Source organism: Pogoniulus pusillus, chromosome 5 (genome assembly GCF_015220805.1).
Source record: "Pogoniulus pusillus isolate bPogPus1 chromosome 5, bPogPus1.pri, whole genome shotgun sequence".
NCBI classification, from domain to species: domain Eukaryota; kingdom Metazoa; phylum Chordata; class Aves; order Piciformes; family Lybiidae; genus Pogoniulus; species Pogoniulus pusillus.
In genome coordinates this window covers 20941354-20965127 of record NC_087268.1, presented here as the reverse complement: position 1 = coordinate 20965127, position 23774 = coordinate 20941354, and the positions used below count along the sequence as shown (strand labels likewise).

Sequence of the window (23774 nt, the reverse complement as noted above, 5' to 3'; positions counted from 1 at the left end):
ACAAAAGCAGCTTTATTCCAAAGTGAAGAAAAATATTTCTATCATTGCTACCTATGAGAGAGTGCTTCTCTTCTCCAACCTGAGAGAGTGCAAGTGGGCTGTTTCCAAATCTCAACCAAAAAAGTCTTACTAAGTGTGAACTCTAAGTATACTGATGAAAAGCAAACAAACATCACAAGGAAATCCTGTGCCAATTCTTCAGAACTAGCTAAGTAGTAATATTAACTGTACATACTTTAAATTTGCCATGTCTCTTCTGGACTATGCAGTTTTGCTGATAGTTGAGTTTTAGCTCACTTGAATCTTTGATAACTATAAATTAGCAAAGTCAGGATTCTGTACTGCTGTTAGCAACATTCACCTTAATGTAGATAAGGTCTTCAAAAGCACAGTCACTATCATTTGTGTCAATAGCCCACTTCAGATTGAAACTAGTCAATGTGGTCTTAAGAAGTTCATTTCTTCATTAGTCAAGTTTATGGAAATAGTAACGCTCTGGGACAGTATTAACGAAAACCAGTCATCATCTGAACCAGTTACACTACAAAATAGAACAGTCTGTAATTTTCTTCATCACTGTGCAAGGAGACAGCTTTTTAAAATACTGTGAGCAAAATGTGAGGTCAATTGAAACCCAACTTCCGTAACTCCACTGATGGATTTTCCAGGCTGGTTAAATTTCACTCAAAGTACCCTAATCTGGATATAAAGACATTCCAGCTTATGAGCTAATAGCTAGAATATTATATACATGTTGGTCTTTCCTACATACACAGGCTTTGTAAGCCTAATGTTTTCCAAGATGGTATTTTAAAAAGAAGTAGCAAAACTAAGGCAACTCCTTCTAAGAATTCAACTTATCAGCTCAGACCACATTTTTTATCAGATGGTGCATGGCCATGGACAACCAGCTTGCAAAGTTCCTTTTAGCTACTTTGTCAGACATCCCAGGTAGCATGGAGTTATTCTGTGCCAGAAAGCCCTAGCGCAGCTAGATTGCCCTTGAATTATGGCAAGATGGTGAGGATTTATGTTTTTATAGAGCTTGGACCACAGAAAGTTCCTGATCAAGTCTCAATTTAAATAACACATGAACAGATTTCCTTTATAACTTTAAATCCTTCGCATATTGTCTGTGTCAAGAACTGAGAGAAATGCCTTCCAGTCTTTGTTTCTTTATACTACAAGTAATTGGCTTACGTAGCCATCAAGAAGGAAAAATAGTTGTTTTTTCCCCTTCTGACCTGATATGCCAGGAAAAGTAGTAGCAGGTTTTTTTGTACAAGGTGTTTGTGCTAGGCACTATGACAGATTCCCAAGAGAGAATTTCTCAGTCTTCAGAAATCTTATACTGAATCTGTATGGTCCGAGTGGCATTTTACAGTAAACACACACACATACACATATATATACACCTGTATGTATATATATACATGTAGATATATGTATGTGCATGTAAATGTACATACTACTTGAAATCTATACTTTCTGTATTTTCTTCTCCCTTTTCTGTGAAACACTTTTTAAAATGTTTTCTTTCCTTTTCAGTCCACAAAGGACTTGAGGCAGGGTTATGTGCTTACTTTTGAAGATTATCTGTAGAGATAAAAAAAAAGCTCACACATTGCTTTTTCTTGCACTTGCACTAAGGTTATCACAGTCTGTAACCCTTGATCAATTTACCTTATGACAGAGTCCGTAAATAGGACAGCCAAAAAGTTTTGTAGGTGTAGCTGAAAGGATAATTTGGCATGGTACTGGGAAAACAGTTTGAGCAAAGAATGTAGAGTAATTCTAACATTCATGTAATGTACTGGGGCCAGAAACTGGAAAAAATATTGTTAGGGGCGAATCAAAGAACTTGGTTGAGCATGTAGGCCATCTTCAAACAGGCCTTTTTCCATTACTTCCACTGATTGGTCTCAGTTTGTGTAAACCTCCTACTACCTTCTAGATAAACAGACATGTCCCCAAAAGCCTATGCAGAATCCATATGAACTGTGACTTGTAAGATTTTCCTCTTGTAAGATTTATATGGATTTGCATTTTTTTTCCCAAAGCAGTAGCATTAAATAGCAGGATTTGGGTATAGATTGCACCTTTGATGTCTGGTCTTTGCTAGACATGTGAATTTAGCATCGGTAGAAATCTGTTGTGAGCAACACATTGCTGGCTCATGTGCAACTTTTCATCCACTAGGTCCCCTCAATTCCTCCTTTGCAAGGTTGCTCTCAATCCTTTCATCTTCCAGCCTGTACTTATACTGAGGACTGCCCTAACCCAGGTGACTTTGATGAATCCCATGAGGTTGACATGGGCCCACTTCTCAGGCTTGTGCAGGTGCCTCTGGATGGCATCCCATACCTCAGGCATGTCACCTGCATCACTCAGATTGATGTCATCTGCAGTCTTGCTGAGGGTGCACTGATTCCACTGTCATTAACATTTAAACATCACCTGATAAAGAAAGAGAAATTCTAGCCCCTGGTGTACTGGTTATAGATTTTATAGATATTTGTTTCTGTGAAGATGTCCTATTGGAGATGAAGATTGTGAAACTCGTGAGGTATATACAGACAATCTCTAAAGTAGTTTTGAGCAGTTTGAGCAATTGTGGCCTGATAAAAGACTAGTAACAATAGAGCAATAAGAGATGGATGAAGGCAAAACTTGGATTGTTAGTACCTCTGAAGACCTTTACGTGATCTGCTTTGAAATATTGGTGCATTCCTGAAGCTTCAGTGTGTAACTGAAAATAGATGCATAGAAAAATAATATAAATGTACTAAAAATAAAGGACATACTTGGTGAAGATGCTGCCTATTCAGGAAAATGCAGTTTGGCCTAAACCAAAAAAGGGTAAGGCTCCTCTGTCTAAATGTTAAGGTGATAGGTTTTAAGCTAAAGACTAGAGAAAGCCAACGGACACAGAAGGTGACACATACTTAGGGTTGAGAATATTACTAAATCTTCTGTGTTACAACAAATTTCCAGGAAGGAACTGGACAAACATTTTCCACATGCAAAGTGTATGAAACAGATCACGTAAAACAGTTGGACAGAAAAAAGACCCTTGAAGTGCTCAGCTGGAAGATAAACAACAGGTTGCTTCTTTGATCACTGATATGAGCAGCAGTGGATAGCAACAAAATCTGTCCGAGAGGGGAGCCTATGGCTGAGCTTGACATTATACACAGGCTTCTTCAGATGGGCAATGGCATACAGCCTGTCTGCTTACAATAGTCCTAGCCAGCAAACTACGTTTGGGAGCTGGTAGAGAAGAAGAGCCAGCTAGCACAAACCAAATTGGTACCAGGGAGCTAGCAGTGCAGAGAAACACATTCCAGTGGCCAAAAATCTTTCCCTGGAGCTGATGAATGTATTAGCATAAATGTAATGCAAACATACATCATGTTTGCCCTAAAGAAATGCATCATACATGGATGTATCTGATGAGAAATGAGACTGGTTAGAAAACAGCAAGCTTGAAACCTGAGGTGTCATGAGGACTTCCCTGTCAAAAGGTTTTGGTTCCCTTTTTCAAATACTCTCTTATAGTGCCATAGATCTCAAAGGAAAATTGCTGCTGGGACATTCTTTGCTGACAGGCATCTGATGCTTTGACAGTGATTGAAATGCAATCCAGCCCCTATACTAGCCACTTTCTCCTCTGAAACCCCAAGGATATCCTGAGCTTCGTGGGAGTAGAGATGGAATGATGCTTTTGAAAACACAACTCAACCTCCTGCTCCATTTCTTACTTCTCTTTCTGAGAATAGTGGATATCATTTGATTTCCAGCTCTGTGCCAGGACCCATAGCTTGTTCTTGCTTATAGGAAGTTCTGAGCCATCTCAGACTATTCCCATAGACCTGACAAGCCTGTGCTCTCCCCAGTCCTGCCAAAATCACCTGGAGTCAGGGCACTATTTCTGATCGTGCATGTGGTGGCCAGCCAGCCTCTCTGTGCAGCACCAGCCAGGCAATCGAGAGGCTTAGCAGGGTGTGCAAGATGAAGTCACCAATGCCTGTGATCATCTCTTAGCATTACAGCCCACAGGGGGTTTCATGTGATTTGGCAAGCAAGTGGTTCAGGGAATTGAAGGAAACAGGTCTGTGTCCTTTTTATTTTAACATCTGAGCACGTCTTTTATAAAAACATAAATGCAATGTAAATTCCAGGACAGCAGTTTTAGTAGGATTTCTTTTTCTGTGTGTGCTTCCCTCTCTCTTGCTCTGCCACGTTGTCATAGACATCTACAGAGAGGGACAGAGGAAGAAAAGGAGAGTTTTAAGCTTTAAAATAAGTCTATTTTCTTGAGAATTGGGTTTTATACAATGTTGCATTACATTTTCATAGAAGAGCCTGGAAAGGCAAAATAAATTCTCACAACCTCTTCTAGCACCACCCTTCCAGCCATGCAAGGTGATCAAAGCTGTAGTGCTCAAACATCTCAGATACCAAAGATAAGAGTGCAGTGGTAAAAGACGTTTCATCACATGATGTGTGGAAAGTTTTGTATGAGTTAGGACTAGCTGCTCAGTGCAGGTTCCCCTTTCAATTCTCTGAAATGCTTAAAAAAAAAATATTGCACATGCACAAGAAAACAAATTTTGAAAGTGGCTTCCTCAGTTCACACCTCCCATAACTTCAACACCATCTCTGGAGAGGTCAGCTATAAGACGAACTATAAACTACATATCAAAGTTGTTTGTGTGTGCACTGCATAATATGGTAATTGTTAGAGCATTGTTACATCATGTTATAAACTACCTTACACACACACACACAAGAGGCTTGTTTTTTAGTTCTGCGTGTCTTTTTCTGTAATACAAAAGAAATCTATCATTTTTTTCCCCCAAAGCCTAGTAGAAAGAGAAGATACCTAGCAATTCATCAGTTAAAGGTTATACAATCACAACAGGAAATATTTTGAAATGGTCGCACTAATCACAAGACAGACTACTGTTCAGGCTGAACATATGTTTACGTTAGTGTCCTTTTTTTAGATCACATCACATGCCAACTCCATGTATTTTGATCATAAATGAAACAAGTTTTTCAGTTTTCATGAAAAATAGAAATATACTTCATTATTTCTTTGTTCTTACTCGTCATGCTCAAATTCATAATCTGACAGAAGCAAAGAATGAAAAGGAAACCGTTTGCATTCAATTAAAGGTCAAGCTTTTGTTCATATCATAGATATTGCTATTTTTTTCCTTGTTTCTTTAAGCACCTGCAATAAAACAATATTTGAGCAAGAAGTTAATTTTGGCCTAACTACTCAAAGGGAGTTAAACATCCACATATGTTTTTTTAGGTATCAGTCTTGGTGGTAGCATGCATTTCCATGAATCTTTCTGCAAAATCAAAAGCAAGCTTCTCTTCTGTTGCCAGTACTGCCAATGTAAAAGTAGCAACCGTATTTTGGCCAGGAAGACATTGACTTTCTATCCCACAAGCACCATGCAAACTGGAACAAATCCAGGTGCAAGAGTAAGGATAAGTTGTAGGTAAATGATATTAACATTGTGGTTAATGTATATCTGCATATATGGCTGGTTCCAATCTTGTTATATAAACATTTCTAGTCTGTAGAGAGTGCTATAGGTATCCACAGAATTCAAGGGCATATGGCATTGCCACCTTTCTTCTGGCTGTATCCCATGCAGAATCTACTCCAGTAAGTCCCCAGTAAGTACTTTGACTATTTACGGTATACTGAGTCCTCAAAATGATACAGTGCGAGGAACAGACTTTCTAAATTCTACATCTGTGGGTCATTTCAGGCCTTCAATCTGAACTGGGTATTAAGACACGCACCTCTGAACATTTAGTGACTAGGCTTCATTGTATTGATGTTGGGCACATGTAGCAAAATCTGAGCAGTTGAAGACTTCAATCTAGAGTTTTAGTACTTAGAGCAACAACAACAGATTAATTTGGCTCCTAAGGCCTTTTTTCAATGCTAGTCATAAGGTCAGATATTGGAAAGTTCGCCTATGAAGAAATATTTTCTCCTTTAGTGTGAGGTTGGGATCAATTTGTTAGCATTCATAGATTCTGTGAATCTATGAATGCTAACAAATAGGTCAGGTTTATAAACGTATAGAAGCCTGCCCCAGTTTACATTATATGGGGCATATAATGTAAACTGTAAATGCAGATTTGCCTTGCTCTGCCTTTTGGGATTGTGCCCCTTTTGCAAAACAATCTGCTTGGCTTGTGCAGCTAATTTGTCCCTTAGTGAGCATAGTCCCATCTTGGACTGTCTGTTTTTAGCCTCTGTGGCAGTCAAGTAAAAGTACTTGCCTTTCCTGCTTTTATGTCCATCTAAGTAGCTTTTCTCTAGGTCAGAAATTTCATACTGACAGATGTTTCATACTGTACTGCCACTCAATCAGCTAGTCAGTCTTCCCAGATCATGCAGATGTAACCTTTTCCTAGCCAGATACCTTGAGAACATATACTCTGTCCATATAGCTTGTTGGAGCAGACTAGGAAATGCATTGAAAAGAGAAAAGTTGCCTGGCTCAGCTCTGAATTTTTGTAGCAGGCAGAACAGTCTAGATATAAGGAACTTGCAGGGGCAGATGAGGGTGACTTTGGCAGAGGCTTATGGTGCCTTCATTGCAAATCACCGTGCTGAGTGTGCATGTTTCTTTCCCTCTTGACAGGCAGGAGTGTAGTAGGACTGCTTCTGTTGCACAAACATATTTGATTTCCTCAGTTTTTGAGAAAAGGATGATGAACGTCAGGTCATAGGGGTATAGATATCTACTTGCTCTACCTCTTGCTGAGATCCTTTATATATCATCCCTCACTCCCCTCCCCAACATGTTACCCCAAGATGGGATGGGAGAATAACAATATAAAGATTCTACCCTGACTATACTTACCTGCCAAGAGGGGCAATTACAGTATCACAGTATCACAATATCACCAACGTTGGAAGAAACCTCATAGATCATCAAGTCCAACCCTTTACCACAGAGCTCAAGGCTAGACCATGGCACCAAGTGCCACGTCCAATCCTGCCTTGAACAGGGCCAGGGACGGCGACTCCACCACCTCCCCGGGCAGCCCATTCCAGTGTCCAATGACTCTCTCAGTGAAGAACTTTCTCCTCACCTCGAGCCTAAATTTCCCCTGGCGTAGCTTGAGGCTGTGTCCTCTCATTCTGATGCTGGCCACCTGAGAGAAGAGAGCAACCTCCTCCTGGCTACAGCCTCCCCTCAGGTAGTTGTAGACAGCAATAAAGTCTCCCCTGAGCCTCGTCTTCTCCAGACTAAACAATCCCAGCTCCCTCAGCCTCTCCTCGTAGGGCTTGTGCTCAAGGCCTCTCACCAGCCTCATCGCCCTTCTCTGGACACGCTCAAGCATCTCAATGTCCCTCCTAAACTGGGGGGTCCAGAACTGAACACAGTACTCAAGGTGTGGTCTAACCAGTGCAGAGTACAGGGGCAGAATGACCTCCCTGCTCCTGCTGACCACACCATTCCTGATGCAGGCCAGGATGCCACTGGCTCTCTTGGCCACCTGGGCACACTGTTGGCTCATGTTCAGGCGGGTATCGATCAGCACCCCCAGATCCCTCTCTGTTTGACTGCTCTCCAGCCACTCCGACCCCAGCCTGTATCTCTGCATGGGGTTGTTGTGGCCAAAGTGCAGCACCCTGCACTTGGAGCTATTGAATGCCATCCCCTTGGACTCTGCCCATCTGTCCAGGCGGTCAAGGTCCCGCTGCAGAGCCCTTCTGCCTTCCAACCCAGCCACATCTGCCCCCAGCTTGGTGTCATCTGCAAACTTGCTGATGACTGACTCGATGCCCTCATCCAGATCATCTATGAAGATGTTAAAGAGGATGGGGCCCAGCACTGATCCCTGAGGGACACCACTAGTGACAGCTGCCAGCTGGATGTGGCACCATTCACCACCACTCTCTGGGCTCGTCCCTCCAGCCAGTTCCTAACCCAGCACAGAGTGTTGCCATCCAAGACATGGGCTGATAGCTTAGCCAGCAGTTTGCTGTGGGGGACAGTGTCAAAGGCCTTGCTGAAGTCCAGATAGACCACATCCACAGGCCTCTCCACATCCACCAAGCGGGTGGATTACACAGGGAGATACCTGAGAAGCTGTTTTCATCGGGGCTCATGGAGTTAACAATATAGGGCAAGCTGGCCTCAGAGTGGAGACTAACCTAATGCTTCTTAAACAGATCTAGGCTCATGGAACATACCATGGAGCAGTTCACACACATCCTCATCCCAGCACAAGACCTCAGCTATCTCTCGTGATGTCTTGTCTTTGCTGATGTGACTGACTCATGTCAGTGGGTCTATGAATGCATCAATGTGAAGCGAAGTAGCAGATAGGTGACCAGGTCATTTTTAGTGTTGTGTTGTGGCAGACGGCAAGCAATCACACTACTTCTGATGCAGTGTGTGATGCAGGCTTCTCAAAATACAACACTATTAGAAGGCCATAAGATTTTCAGTGGAGAAAGACTGGCAAAAGCCTACTCCTTCCAAGCTGTCCCCTCTTCAACACTATTTTACTTTTCTGATAGGAAGGTGCTTGAAAATTTTCTTGGCTTTCATACTCCCAATTGGTCAGGAAGATGCATAGATCGACTTATTCTTAAACAGTAAATGAAGAAAATTGCAAGTATCTAAATGATTGTATAGTAAAGAGTTAAGAGGAAGGGAGGAGAAATGAGGAAGTAGTGGTTGAAACAACCTGCTTTTAAGCATAAAAAAAAATTAAAAGTCTTGATAATATTTTAAACAAGTGTATAAACAACACAGAAGTGCCCCAAATGACTTTTGTTTTTCTTTTTTTCCTGGGGAGCAGGCGTGTTCAGAACTAGTGGAAACTGTAATAGGAACTTCAGAAATAGAAACCACACTTTTAGCCAAAGAAAAGCACAGGTTTCTTGCTCACCCAGACTGAATCTTGAAGTGAAGGGACTGTATCTAATGAAAAGAGAGGTTGATTTCCAAACCCTTCCAGCATAGGGCAGCATTATTTTTTCTACTCAGTTATTTAATTTGAGATCTCTTAGATCAAAAGGATATAAAAGAGGATGAGTGCCATAAAGTACTTCACCTTGGGGTTTACCACTAATGACAGCTGGACTGTCAGTGTCAAAAAGTCAACTACGAACTGATTTATGAAGAACATTTACTTACTCTAGATCATCATCTATGAATGCTAAGCTTTTTTTAAAACATTATGTTTACATTGGTCTGTTTAGCCACTGCAGAAATATTCTTGACATTTGTCATCATGGACAGTAGTCATTTAGCAGCAGTACAGTCTTTATAGTCCTAACATAGAAAAAGAAGCTTTAACTCTTTGTCTTACAGATATGTCTTTCAAAAAGGTGCTGTCATTTGCAAATGTCTGTATGTAGGTCATTGCCAAAATGTAAAGCATGGTGTTTCACTAGTGTGAGTGGCTATGGAAAAGGATTTAGATTAGAGATGCTTTAGGATTAATTTATTTCACAAGAGAAATAAATGTGAATGAAATTAATATAAAATAAACAGGATAAATTGACAATATTTTATTTTAATATTCACAGCTATTTAGTAGTTTAATTGCTGCAAGCTAAACTTGCTGCTTCTATGCAATCCCCTTTAACAGTTATGCATGAAGCAATAAGACAGCATGTAACAGTCTGTAAGACTTCCATTAACCAGCATCATGCAGTTATCTGTCTTCACTGCCTTTGATGACTACAGGTGAAGAAAATTATGCTTCATCTCAGATCACAACAAAGAAAATAAGCAGCCACAAGACAGTCTCTTCAACACAGTTCTCCTCTGGAGGAGGAGAGCACTGAGGCATGAGTTTTGACAAAGAAAGCAAAGACTGAACCTATTTCAGAGAAAGTTTGGATGTTTCTCTTCTTCCCAGAAGAAAGCAGGAGGGCACAACAGCACTGGTCTGCAGAACTGGAGGGTGAGGGCCAGAAACTTGTGAAGGACTGTGCAGGTGATGTGCACTGAGATGATGAGCCAGGCAACACTTTCTAAGAGCCAGTCAATAAATATGTTCACAGAAACAACATAGGCTGCTTGGACTTAAAGACTTGGATTTTTCAGAACAGATTTGGGAACAGACTATAGATCCCGATATTAACTAAGCTTTTCTACACTGCATTAAAATATTTGGCTAGTTGGATGAAAGTCTAGAATTCAGATATTTAAAATTCCACCTAATTTGGTTTTAGTTCCTTTCCCTGATTGCTGCATATGGTTTTCTCTGTGTCATGGCCATATTAACTCAGGACAATGCAATGCAATGTGCAATGACAATAATGATAATCTTTACTGTAAGTTCATCTACCATTAGTCACAGAATTATGGGGAAAAAATTAGCCAGTGTATTCTACTGCTGATAGAGCCACTGGAGATCTTGCTGGTGTTATATCCCCTTTTGGGAGGGTGTCATCGTGAGTCTCATGCTAGCTGCTCAAAATGCCTCTTGCCCATCCAGTTTTCAGCCTGGGATCAAAGCAATAAAACCACACCTCAGAATAAATGGAAGAATATGTCATGTGGTTACAAAAAACGGTCTACAAATCCTACACAGAATATTGATTGACTTGACACATAACAGATGATTTATGAATGGGCTAGGACTTGGTGAATACATTTGTTTTCCACTGAAGGCAACAGAAAGCAAGAATATTTACCATTTGGCTCTCTTGGGCCCACAGCTGGACACAAAAAATATCTTTGTTATAGAAGCATGACTCTTTCTAATAGCTGGTACATTTTGAATTTCTGGGCAGTCCTTTGTGATCAAACTCTTACTTATGCATTTCTTTGTTTCCTGTTTACTAGAAAAAAGAAAGCTGATGATATATGCATGGTGAGAACTCTTTGTTTTAATAAGACAGGTGGGGGTAAAGAAGCATTTATGGCTCCTGCAGCATGTTGGCCTGAACCCAGAAATTCTTGGCAACAGCAAGCTGCAACAATACATTTCTTTTTCATTTATTTCAGACATGAGGAATTCAAATCCCCAGGTGCCCCTGTGCTCTTTAGAAGTAGGCAAAGATGCTTCTGACCACCTGTTTTTCCTTCTATGCTCAGGGTTACACTAGTCTCAGAGACAAGTCACAGCAACCAGAAGATTAGGGGCAGCTAGGGGAGCCTATATTTCTGTAGTACAATTTGTCTCTCTTTGGTCTCTTACTGATGACTGTGATAAGAATAATCTTTCCGTGTGCTAGTGTTCCCCATGTAACAGAGTAATCCCCAGGCACTGCTGTGAGAAACTTCAAAGTTTGTTTTTGCAGTACTGCAGCAGCACAACTTGGGAGATGCAAAGATTCAACCATACTCAGTGTAAACATTTTCAAGCTGAGGTTTGAACAGCCATTGATATTATTGATATCCATATCAGTTATGATCTCTTCATGTGTCATATGAGGCTACATAAACTCGTGTAAGCCTGTCCATAAACATTAGCATGAATACATATGTGAGTCAAGCAAATCTATCAGCTTACTATAACATGCAAAACTATACCATGTACTGCTAGTTTCTCTGAGAAATGTTGATGGAAAATTTGTAATTTAAAAATCTGAAGAAAAAAGAAAGCTTTCAGAAATGTACATGATTTAAAATCTCAAACATTTAATATACACTGCATCCAAAACATCTAAGTGATGAGTTTGTGAGGCTATTTTATCTGCCAAGACCAGGTTTAAAGACTGCATATCTATAGAGCAGTGAGAACATGAAAGCCAGACATCTAGCAGGAAGCTTTTAGTCTTCAGCATCTTAGAGGTGTTAATGATATCGCTATGCCTCATGGGGAAAAGTACATGACCGATAAGTCACGTCTTCATGTGAAAGAGTGGGTTCCAGATATTTCCTTTGACAAGCATGTACAGAGTTAGGTCATGAACAGGACTGATAAAAAGACATATGGTGTGGAAAGCAGCTTAAGGACTTGATCTTAACTCAGTCTCACATTCTACTACTGGCAGCCAATCTCTTTTAGCTGCAGTCACAAATAAGCTACTCTGAAGCCCACTCTGAAGAAAGAGACTTGGGTGTACTGATTGATGAGAAGCTCAGCATGAGCTGGCAGTGTGCTAATGCAGTCCAGAAGGCAAATTGTGCCCTAGACAGCATCAAGAAGAGTGTGGCCAGCAGGTGAAGAGACATGATTCTGCCCTTGTACTGTGCTCTTGTGAAAATCCACCTTGAATAATGCATCCAGTTCTGGTATCCCCATCATAAAAAGAACACAGAGGTGTTGGAGTGAGTCCAGAGGAGGACCACAAAGATGATCCAAGGGCTGAAAAAGTTCTGCTATGAGGATAGGCTGGGGGAGCTGAGGTTGTTCAGCCTAGAGAAGAGGATACTCTGGGACCTTATAGCTACATTCCAATACCTGAAGAGATCCTACAGGAAGAGAGGAGAAACACTTCATGAGAATATCTAGTGCTAAGATGCAGGGGATGCTTCTAAGCTGAGGCAAAGTAGGTTTAGATTGGATCTGAGGGAGAAGTTCTTCAGTGTGACGATGGTGGGACTCTGTAATGGGCTGCTGAGGAAGGCTGTGGATGCCTCCTCCCTGGGAGCATTCAAGGCTGGGTTGGATGAGGCCTTGAGCAGCTGAGTCTAGTTGAGAGGCATCCCTGCACATGGAGGGAAGGCTGGAGTAGAGGATCTCTAATGTCTCATCCAACCTAAACCATTCTATGATTCTATGAATCTTTTAACTAACAAGGTATTTCTCTCTGACCTATGCACCGAGTATTGAAGCACTGTGTAATAGAGATCTTAGGCTTTGAAGAGACCTGGGAGTGAGGGGAAAGGAAGGTGTCTATTATGACAAAATTGTCAAAATACTCACAATGCTCATACATCCCAGGAAGGTTACTGCTTGTGGTGGAGGGTACACAGGCCCAATGGCCGTGTTTACTAACCTATTCTTGCCCGGACCCCCAAAAGGTGTTGTCCTGCCCAAACCTGGGGAAAACAAATTAAGGGGGACAAAGGAGCATAATAAGCCTGGTGCCTTCGAATCTGGCCTGCCTGCTTGCAAGGCTGAAGCAAACACGTTATGTAAGCTTACGCGCCTAGGGTGAGGATCCACCTGAGCCCCCTCCATATTTGGGGGTGCCGGACCTGTGTATTTCACCTTATTTGGTATGTTTTGGCCTGCTGCCAGACTCTTATTAGACAGGATTGTGGCCAAGGACCATCAATCTCGGGCTCAAACCTCATAAAAGGGACAATTCAGTGTTCCTGCCACCCTCCTCCACCCACCGCTCCTAGCTGCTTTGCTGCTTTTGGGGCCACTGCCACTGCATGATTTCAGACCCACGGCACTTCACACCAGCCCAGGGAAAATCGACCAAGGCACTCCCAGCCAGCTGCCGCCCCAGCCCATTGTTCCCAGCTTGATCGTGCCCGTGGAGCCTTCAGACAGTGCGCCCCAAATAACACCTGAACTGAACTATTCAGGCCCACGAGGGTCAACAACGTGGCTTTGCTACATATATTTGGGACTACAGAAACTGTGAATCCATCCAGTGAGTAACTGAGCGATCCCAACTTGGGCAGCATAGACTCTCAGTAGTTTTACCAGTGGCACTTTCATGCCGCAAACTCTCTATCTAAAAACTTTCCAAACCTCTGCTAAATTCCTGATTTTTGCTGTAAATAGACATTCTGTAATATAATTTCACAACTGCATACAAAGAACCTGTGTAGGGTAGCTGTATATAAGTTTGGAGAAAACGGGGGGGGGGGGAATTCCTTGTGTATATAATATTAAGTTATTTAAACCTTTTTAAATTCGGCCTCATATTTCATCCCCCCCAAACCCAAACAAAACCCCTTCACAACACTGCTCTAGCAGCCTAGACAAATACAAGGCTGAAAAGCCTGGGAGCAGAATTCCATCAGCAGGTTCCCTTGGTTGCTCTGCAGTTTAATGATCCTAGTAGTGAAAAGCTGGAAGTTAAAGAGCTGGAGAAAGGCATCAACTTAGCTGTGGAGAAACTGTACATGTTAGGCAGTTGGAAAATGAATGAGTTTAAGCCACCTGATCTTTGTTGGAACCAGTGCCCTGCCAATAATATTCTAAGGTCAGAATACCTCATCAGAAAGATTTTGACGTTTTTCTTCTCCTTGTTCAGTGAGTAACACTATGTCTATGTACAGTGCACTGTTCAAACTCTTGTCCTAAATAACAAATAAAGAATTTGTCTGTGGGTGTTTTTGTGGCATCTAGTGTTGTAATATCAAAGTGCTTCAAAAAGATTGCTAAATTTCTTCTTTGTAGCCTTCCTGTAATACGAAGATTATTTAACACCATATATTAAATGGAAAAATGAGGAACAGAGACCCCGAGTTGCCTAGGACCTGACTTCTAAGAGCATTTGGCACTACACAAAATGTACTGTTTCAAAGCCACTTTCCTATTGACTATATCTGGATCTATGGGTACTCAGTACTTCTGTGAGTCAGATCCAGGTGTCTTTTAATAAACATTTGAAAATGAGGAACTCAAACTTGGTGCCTCTTTCGAAAAGCTTAACCCCTTGAAACAGGATTTCAGGTTCTGTAAAATGAGCATCATATGAGTGGAAGAATTAAGGCATTAATGAAGACATTAAGTGTCTCAGAATGGGATCTGAGATAGTTAGTAAAATGATTAGAAACGATGTGAAATCATCACTCTACACATGCCACACACACAGGTCATCTGGAGGAGACTATGGATGAGTCTTGGAAACGTGCAAACTTGGGGAAGCATTTTTAGTTTCATAGAACATCTTCTGTCTCACAGGAAAAGTACTGGGAGACCCGAATCTTTAACCTCTTTATGAATACTTCTTTTATGAAAATTCCCTGATGTGTTTTCTTTCTGGGTACTGAATATCATTACACACACACAGCACGGATGTTAGGCATAGGAAGGGATCCAAAGAGATCATGGAGTCCAATCTCCATTAGCTCCAATCTTTTAACATGGTTGACAGAAAACAAACATTTTCCTTCCCTGTCTAAATGACAGAGTAGCAGCTAAGGTCAGCAAATAAACGCATCAAAATGCCTTCCAGGTGTGACCATGGGACTAATCATCTGAGAAGGAGATTGTTTCAACAACAAAGCTGCTGGGTAATGCCCATATTTCACATCAAAGATGTGCAATGAGAAATTATTGATATGACAACTCAAGGAAAGACAAAGATGTCATGCAGGAGGACAAGAGATTCTCTAGCCTAGTTACAGGTGTAGTCATTAACTATAATGTGGTGGACATGTCCTAGTCACATACTCACCAGATTGGCATTTGGGATTATCTAGTGAATACTAAATGTGAAATAGTTTCTTCTCCCTTCTGTCTGAACAATAGCACAGGCTCCTCTTTTGTCCATTAACCATGGCCTCCTCTTCCACCTTCGGGTGGCCAGATGCAAATCAGCCCAGACTGTGATAGCCAGCATACTAGATAGCTAGTAAGGAGGGAGGTGTATGAAGTTTTAAATACTTTCTAAAGAGAGTGTTGAATGTGCATGCTTTTCATTCTAGAAGAGTGATCTAGAGAAAGAGCTACACTATTTTCCACTTCTTGACTCTGTTTGAAATGAAAGTACTTGTACTTCTAAAAAAAACCCCAACACCTCATGTGCCTCAAGCATGCTCCTTGCTGGCACTAGGCTAGCCCTCTCAGTCCTGTCAAAATCCAGTTGTTCCGCAGCTACAAACAGGTACTGGTCACAGAATCATAGAATCAACCAAATTGGAAGAGACCTCCAAGATCATCCAGTCCAACCTGTCACCCAGCCCTATCCAGTCAACTAAACTATGGCACTAAGTGCCTCATCCAGTCTTCTTTGGAACACCTCCAGGGATGGTGACTCCACCGTCTCCCTGGGCAGCCCATTCCAGTGCCAATCGCTCTCTCTGGCAAGAACTTCCTCCTAACAGCCAGCCTATACTTCCCCCGGCACAGCTTGAGACTGTGTTCTATTGCTGGTTGCCTGGGAGAAGAGACCAACCCCCACCTGGCTACAGCCACCCTTTAGGTAGTTGTAGACAGCAATGAAGTCACCCCTGAGCCTCCTCTTCTCCAGGCTAAACAACCCAGCTCCCTCCAGCCTCTCCTCATAGGGTTTATGTTCCAGGCCCCTCACCAGCTTTGTTACCCTTCTCTGGACACATTCCAGCACCTCAACATCTCTCTTGAATTGAGGAGCCCAGAACTGGACACAGTACTCAAGGTGTGGCCTGACCAGGGGTCTATACTGGTCCCCAAGTATCTTAAGTGCAGCAAACTAATAAGGAGGAGATGTTACTGCCTGAAGTGTATATCAATATTAGTAAATGAAATTCTGTCAAGATCCGAGCTTAGGCTGAAAAATTCAATTGCTTGCACAATTACAGTTCCAGCACACTTCTGCTTCACACCAACTAATGTTCCCTTAAACAGCTCTAGACCCTATACAATCATCTTCTGTAGCTCAGGAATTATCATCGACCAAAGACCATTCCTAAAAACCGAGTTTGGATACAGAGATCATATTTCAAAGGCTGAGAACGTTTACTCCAGACATGCAAAGTAAGCTAAAGCCCAGTGCATCCCTGGTCCCAGCAAGCAGCTGCGGTGCAAAGTTGGGTAAAAACGTATTTTCTGTCTAGACCACTAGAGGGTGCCAAGAAACCTGCTGCTCCCTGAAGAGATACTGTCAGGTTAGAGACACCGGGCTGTGTCGGGTTACAGACACCGGGCTGTGTCGGGTTAGAGACACCGGCCTGTCTTGGGTTACAGACACCGGGCTGTGTCGGGTTACAGACACCGGGCTGTGTCGGGTTACAGACACCGGGCTGTCTCGGGATACAGACACCGGGCTGTCTCGGGTTACAGACACCGGGCTGTCTCGGGATACAGACACCGGGCTGTGTCGGGATACAGACACCGGGCTGTCTCGGGATACAGACACCGGGCTGTCTCGGGATACAGACACCGGGCTGTGTCGGGTTACAGATACCGGGCTGTCTCGGGATACAGACACCGGGCTGTCTCGGGATACAGACACCGGGCTGTCTCGGGTTACAGACACCGGGCTGTCTCGGGATACAGACACCGGGCTGTCTCGGGTTACAGACACCGGGCTGTCTCGGGATACAGACACCGGGCTGTGTCGGGTTACAGACACCGGGCTGTGTCCGGTTACAGACACCGGGCTGTGTCGGGTTAGAGACACCGGGCTGTCTCGGGATACAGACACCGGGCTGTGTCGGGATACAGACACCGGGCTGTGTCGGGATACAGACACCCGGCTGTGTCGGGTTACAGACACCGGGCTGTGTCGGGTTAGAGACACCGGGCTGTGTCGGGATACAGACACCGGGCTGTGTCGGGTTACAGACACCGGGCTGTGTCGGGATACAGACACCCGGCTGTGTCGGGTTACAGACACCGGGCTGTGTCGGGATACAGACACCGGGCTGTGTCGGGTTACAGACACCCGGCTGTCTCGGGATACAGACACCGGGCTGTGTCGGGATACAGACACCGGGCTGTGTCGGGATACAGACACCCGGCTGTGTCGGGTTACAGACACCGGGCTGTGTCGGGTTAGAGACACCGGGCTGTCTCGGGATACAGACACCGGGCTGTGTCGGGTTACAGACACCGGGCTGTGTCGGGTTAGAGACACCGGGCTGTCTCGGGATACAGACACCGGGCTGTCTCGGGTTACAGACACCGGGCTGTGTCGGGTTACAGACACCGGGCTGTCTCGGGTTACAGACACCGGGCTGTGTCGGGTTACAGACACCGGGCTGTCTCGGGATACAGACACCGGCCTGTCTCGGGTCGGAGACACCGGGCTGTGTCCGGTTACAGACACCGGGCTGTGTCGGGTCGGAGACACCGGGCTGTCTCGGGATACAGACACCGGGCTGTGTCGGGTCGGAGACACTGGTCTATCTCAGGTTTTTCTCTAGAGTATTTGAGGAAAACAGATGAAAGGGTCACACCTTGATGTTCTCCACAAGCCCATTTACATCACCTGCAGCATGTAACCCAAAGCCTGTCATTCTCCCATTAATCACTGTCCAGACACCAACCTTTGTCCTAGATTGGTTTTTAACTTTTATTCTTTTTTATTTCTTTTTTTCCCTTTTTTTTTTCTTTTTTTCACCTTCTCCTCACCATTTCTGTTTCTGGTTATCCACAGTTCCCTATCCTAGTGCATATCACTCCTTGTACTCCAAAAAGATTTCACTTTGATCCTTGCAGTACTCGACTGTCACAAGGTGAACTAACAAAAATACAAAAGGTTTATTCTCTCTCCATCTGCTTAACCATTGTATGCCAGAAGTGTGGTCTACCTAAGATTTCGGTTGGTCATGATTTAGACTCTCAAAGACTCATCATATTTTTGAGAAGTTATGAGGGGAAAATTGAAAGAAAAACCCAAGATGATTCCTTTCTTTGTGTTAACTCATCTATTCAAAGCAAAGGCTTGTGTTCCTGAATATTCCCTTATTGCCTCAGCATTTGCTTCATACAGCTAAACTCTGCATGTAACATCCTGCCAAAGAAAATGTGAAACTTTTCATCTTAAATGTTGATCAGACTTACCAGCAGCTCCCTCAGGAATTTGTCTCGACGTGGTCACTGCTGATGTTTCCGTGCTGTAGATCAGATTTCCTCTATGAGTAAGAGCTGCAAGAATGACCACAAAAAAAGATCTTTTGAGAATCAGTTGTTAAATAAAACAACAACCAAAACCAAACAACAAACATGAGGCACATCTAAAGATAATGCCAGACAGCGAGACAGTGACAAGCACTGACAACACTGCCTTTCACAGCACCAAAACACAGTTCACTAGCTGTTAAAACGTACATTTGCAGGATTAGCAAAGATGCATAATATCCACATCTGAAGGTGAAGAAAAGATGAAAGAGCATATACTCGTTGGCAGCCTGATAATTTCCCCTTTTACTTTTGCAGAACTGAATCAGGTGCAGCTTATATGCTAAGAAACTCTAGCTGCTTCATCATGACCTGTACCAGTGTGCAATTTCTGTTGTTATTTCAATTCACCAGCTGCTGAACCTAAATTTCTCAGGTGGTAGTGTGAAAACATGGTAAAAATATGCAGCTCTTGATGAACCAGATTGTAGATTCCTTACCTTAGCCTGAACCACTCTTGGGCCCTCAGCAGCCTGTGAGCAAAAAGGCAGAATTTCTGTGTGAAGGCATCAGTAAGAGCTAATATCCAGCATCTAAAATAATTGAGCTGTTCCATGAAATGTGTACAGTATTCTCTCTATATATATATGAGTATTTAGCTTTAGTTAAATAATCAACAACAGTGAAAAATAAAACCGTTGATCGAAAATTTTAGTAAGGAGGGAAAGCTCCAGATTAAAAATATCTGAAAAGAAAGCAGATAAAACTGATATTGCCACATTTAAATGATGTAGAAAATGAATTCTGGGGAATATTTCTCACTGATTAGCATATAAATGGAGGGAAAATTGATTATGTTACTCATTTTAAACCTATTTTAAAATAACAGCCCTAATTCTTAGGCTAAGAGTCTCTCTAATGCACATAAACTTGACCTTCCCATTCAGGAGCTGGCACTAGGAGTCAACAAGCCCAAACAGCAGTCCTGAAGACATTTACTTATAAAACGAGCTCATTTAATGCAGGAATTTTTGAGGCAGTAGTCAATGGCCAAATGCTCCCTTTTAGACAAAGTAATTTTTTCAGCGAAGTGCTCCATTTTCAAACTAATATTGCACTGTGAAAAATATGAGAACAGTGTTGATATATATTGCCTAGTACAACAAAATGAACAAACCACCAAAAATAAACAAAACCATCATTCTTCTGCCCGTTTGGAGGCTTTGCAAACATTAGTTGCCACTGGTGAATTCCTCTGGACTTCTGTTCTAAAAGAATTTTTTTTTCCTGGAAACTAAACAAAGTATAGTTGTTAGGTGGCTATATGTGTGCACAATGCCACCACATCTTTTAAACACATAGAGAAATAGTCTTGGTGTCCCTTCATTTTTGAGTAAGACAGAGGGAGTCCACCACAGGACAACTTCTTGAGGTTGGGTTGTGGCCTGCTGGGTTTTTCCCTTCTAGCCACTAGAACACAGCAATTACTAGGGGAGACCACATTTATCATACAAGGAATGGTTTCGCTAGGGTTTGTTCATGTTCCATTCTCTTGTGCTGCTACATACAACACATGCCTCCCTCTGACAGAGACATGAGGACTACATCTTTTCACGCCATAAAATATATGCTGAAAGAGAGCATTTTCAATCACCTAGGCTAGGCTTTTCTGCACTTACAGTCATCAGTGAGAGAAACTTTGTCTGCACAGGCAGATGCATCTGAGTCGAATCCCAACTCACACTGAAAGACAGAAGGTGAATATATATGTTCAATAATTGTATCTGAAGAGACACTAAAAACTGAAGGCAGAAGGAATGGGCAAGGTGCTTGCTGGTGGTAAGGGAGGTCTGGGTTCAGTTTGCTCTTCCCATGCAGAGCTTCTGAGTACTTTTCCTTGGACTGTGCCTGTGCAATGTAACTGGGGAATGTGACTGCAGGATGGGTAGGCAGCTTTCATCTACAAGCTGCACAACAGGCCGCAAGCATTTTACAGCTAAGGCCATACAGAGCTATGAGGAACACAAATTTCTTAGCACTGATACCCAAAGGGAGAAGACATGCCACAACCTCTTCCTTAGCAGAATGGTGACATGCTCTCTGGTTATGTCTAAACTGATGCACAGATGTTTGTAAGGGAAAACCTGGGAATCTTGATCAAATCACCTGCACTTGGAGAGTTTTGTAAACCGGGGCAACAAGTCTGGCATCAACTGAAATTCATCCAAGTTGCCCCCAGTGACTAAATATCTGGGACACAGAGAGTCTTTTAAGGATGAAATTCATTACAGAGGTTCAATCTCATAAGATGGATGTGATTTAGGAACAAAGTCCAAATATTGATGTGACTTACGTGTCTGAACCAAAGGAATGCCTTTGAAAACCTAGGTAGTTTCTCCGTACAGCTATGTAAAATAAAATCCAGTTTTACACCAAACACTGAGCACAGCTAAGAAAACATTGCCCAGACATTAAAACTGATTACACACAAAGACTTAGAAAAAAGCAAATGCCAAAGACTTGAACCTCCAGTATATGACCCAAGGATCCTCAAAATATATACAATTTCACTTTCTGTAGGGCGACCTGGTGAAAGCCCATCGCTGCAATAATTGCCTTATGGGTGGCCATTTTATTCTTGTCTCTGAACTATTAAAAAATCCTTCATGCAAATAATCTCTCTGTTTGTCTCTTAAGAGACAACAAATACAGTATGCAAGAGTGCACTGTGTTATGAGACTTCCTTCTGGTGCCCGTCTGTCTGAGTTCAGTTTTTATGCATCAGAAGACCCTGATGAAATTACATCGGTTTATGATACAGTTCCACAGTCACTTTTGTGTGTGTGTTTCATTGCTACAAGCCTCAGGGACGGTATCAGGATGACTACATTACATGACTCTGCAATACCTGATGATAGATGCCAGGTCCAGATTTACAAATAAAACTGGTTCCAAATGATCTGTTGTTTTGGTGAGTTTTTTTAGCTCCTCCAATATGTAGAAGCTGATTCTTTCTCCTTTGCAAAACACTGTTGAAGACATACTATGATTTTTTACTACTGTCCTTACTAAAGCAAACCATACACCTGAGAACGCCTTATTTTGCTAGTGGTTTATGCAAAATGAAATGCTTAAAGCTAGCAGTAAGAGTTTTCTTTCTCTTTTACTGAAGCATTTTCTGCAATAGCTCTGACTTCTGCCTATGTGTAACATAATTTCTTCACTATCGTTGCTCTGTTATTAACCCATGCAGTTCTTTCTTTACAGTCACAATCATTTGACACAGACACACACGTACTTCTTGAATTGCAATAAACTTTGTTCTTCCTTCAGATGTAAATAAAATGAGGAAAAACAAATCAGTCTTGACTTTGCTGACTCCACTGATAATCCTTTTTTGAATAAACAAGAAGTGAAAAGCTGTACTCCTTACCTGCTCTAGGATGTACAGTGCACTTTGGAAGCCTCTTAAATGAAAAGCAATTAGAAATAGTGGAAAATTTGTACTCATCCAACCACAGAGCTCAGGAAATGACCACGTATTTTGCAATGATTAACTCCTTCCTCACTGTCTTGACTTTTTCAACTACAGTAAAAAAATTCAGCTTACCATTCTACTGCACTTTGGTGCATGCCCTAAATGTGACTTCTGTTTTGCACTAAGAATATGCAGGTTTACAGAGAGATGACTCTGATCGCCTCCATGGAAGAAAGAATTTGCAGTGTCTTCTGCCTAACTGTGACCAAGTACGTTTTGCTCTTAAGTGAAACTTATGTGGAGTGTAGAAATTACTAAGTAATGGCTTGAGCACCTAACTCTAGAGATTTAGAACGTTATTCTCGGCACAACCTCAGTGTTGCAGTTCTCAACAGAACAAGGACAAAAAAGTTATTTAAAGGAGCAGCATCCACTGCAAAAGGAGCAGCATACATTGCAGTCTGGACAGGCATATGGTATATGATATTTTTATGCATAGGGGCTCTCTAGGTGAAAATCAGGCATGCAGGAACATCAAGAGTTGGATGTTCATAGAGGAAGAGAGACTAGAAATGTCACCAAATTTCACTTTTACACAACAGTTTCATGGTTCAAGCACTCAGCTATAATGGTTTGGATTTAGTCTTCTCTTGGAAAAATAGCTAAATCTGTAGTCTGGGCATAAAGCATGTCAAAAGTCCACAGAATCTAAAAGAGGTAAGAATCTAGTCTGTTCTCAGCAAAGCTGAGCTGACAAAGCATGACTGTTAGCAAGCCTGTTCTCCATAGATGCTTCCATAGGGAAAGGCTTTGTATGAACAACTTAACCTTAGTAACAAAAAACAGAGCTCAATATTGTCCAGTGGATAGTGGGTTACAGAAAGAGGTTTATTCTCAGATTATTAGTACTTACAAGACCTGGTGACTCAGATCCTGTAAGATCTTTGATTCCTCTCAGCAGAGCAGTCCAGCTTCACCAAAAGGACTGGGAAAGTTGCACATCCCAGTCATGTGTCGAGGGAGTTATCCAAGAAAGTGGAACTAGGGAGCCTGAACCTGTCCAGACTCAAGGGTCTTCCACTTCCAGGACCAGTATTCTGGATTATTGCACAGTGGGTGGCCGGAACCACCTTGTTCAGCACTGCTCACAGCCACCCTGCCTTGTGCAGAAAGCACTGCTGCATCTGCCTGCTTTAGACAGGGTTCAGGTTCCTCCAACACAGCAAAATATTTCCTCTCTTCCCCAGATGACAGCAGATCTGATGCCACAACCTCTTGTTTGTATTATCTGAGGCAAGGGTGGGGCTGTTTCATCTAGCACTGCACATTTACACTAGATGTCTGCATCAGTGGTAGTCACTCAAGATGCTCTTGAATATAGGCAATGGAGATCTTGGCAAGGTTCATTATCTGGGAATTTTAACAGCCAGGTAAGAGTTCCTTTCAAGATAGATAGATAAAAATACATACAAACATATTTATATTCTTATATATACGCTTCCATAATTTTTCATGCAATCATTGTTTTATAAAAGCAGCAAATAAATTTCTCATTCTCTTGAGGTTTAGTTCTTCTGTTGACTTCCTAGAGACTATTTCCAGT

General features: G+C 42.3%; 1 protein-coding gene across 5 annotated transcripts in view; it reads right to left on the bottom strand.

Annotated features, from left to right (window-relative positions):
* The window catches only part of P2RY8 (P2Y receptor family member 8), a 34658-nt gene extending 11534 nt beyond the window's left edge, over positions 1-23124 (bottom strand). The window contains exons 1-4 of one of the 5 annotated variants that reach the window (XM_064144007.1): positions 22127-22154; positions 20373-20436; positions 19194-19226; positions 18637-18720 (exon numbers count right to left, since the gene is read on the bottom strand). The gene's annotated coding sequence lies outside the window, so the exon portion shown is untranslated. Of the gene's footprint in view, positions 1-4098; positions 4257-18636; positions 18721-19193; positions 19227-20372; positions 20437-22126; positions 22155-23084 lie in introns of those variants that run through there. The other 4 variants (XR_010302432.1, XM_064144006.1, XM_064144008.1 and 1 more) reach the window with 4 other exon arrangements.
* Positions 23125-23774: the final 650 nt, after the last annotated feature.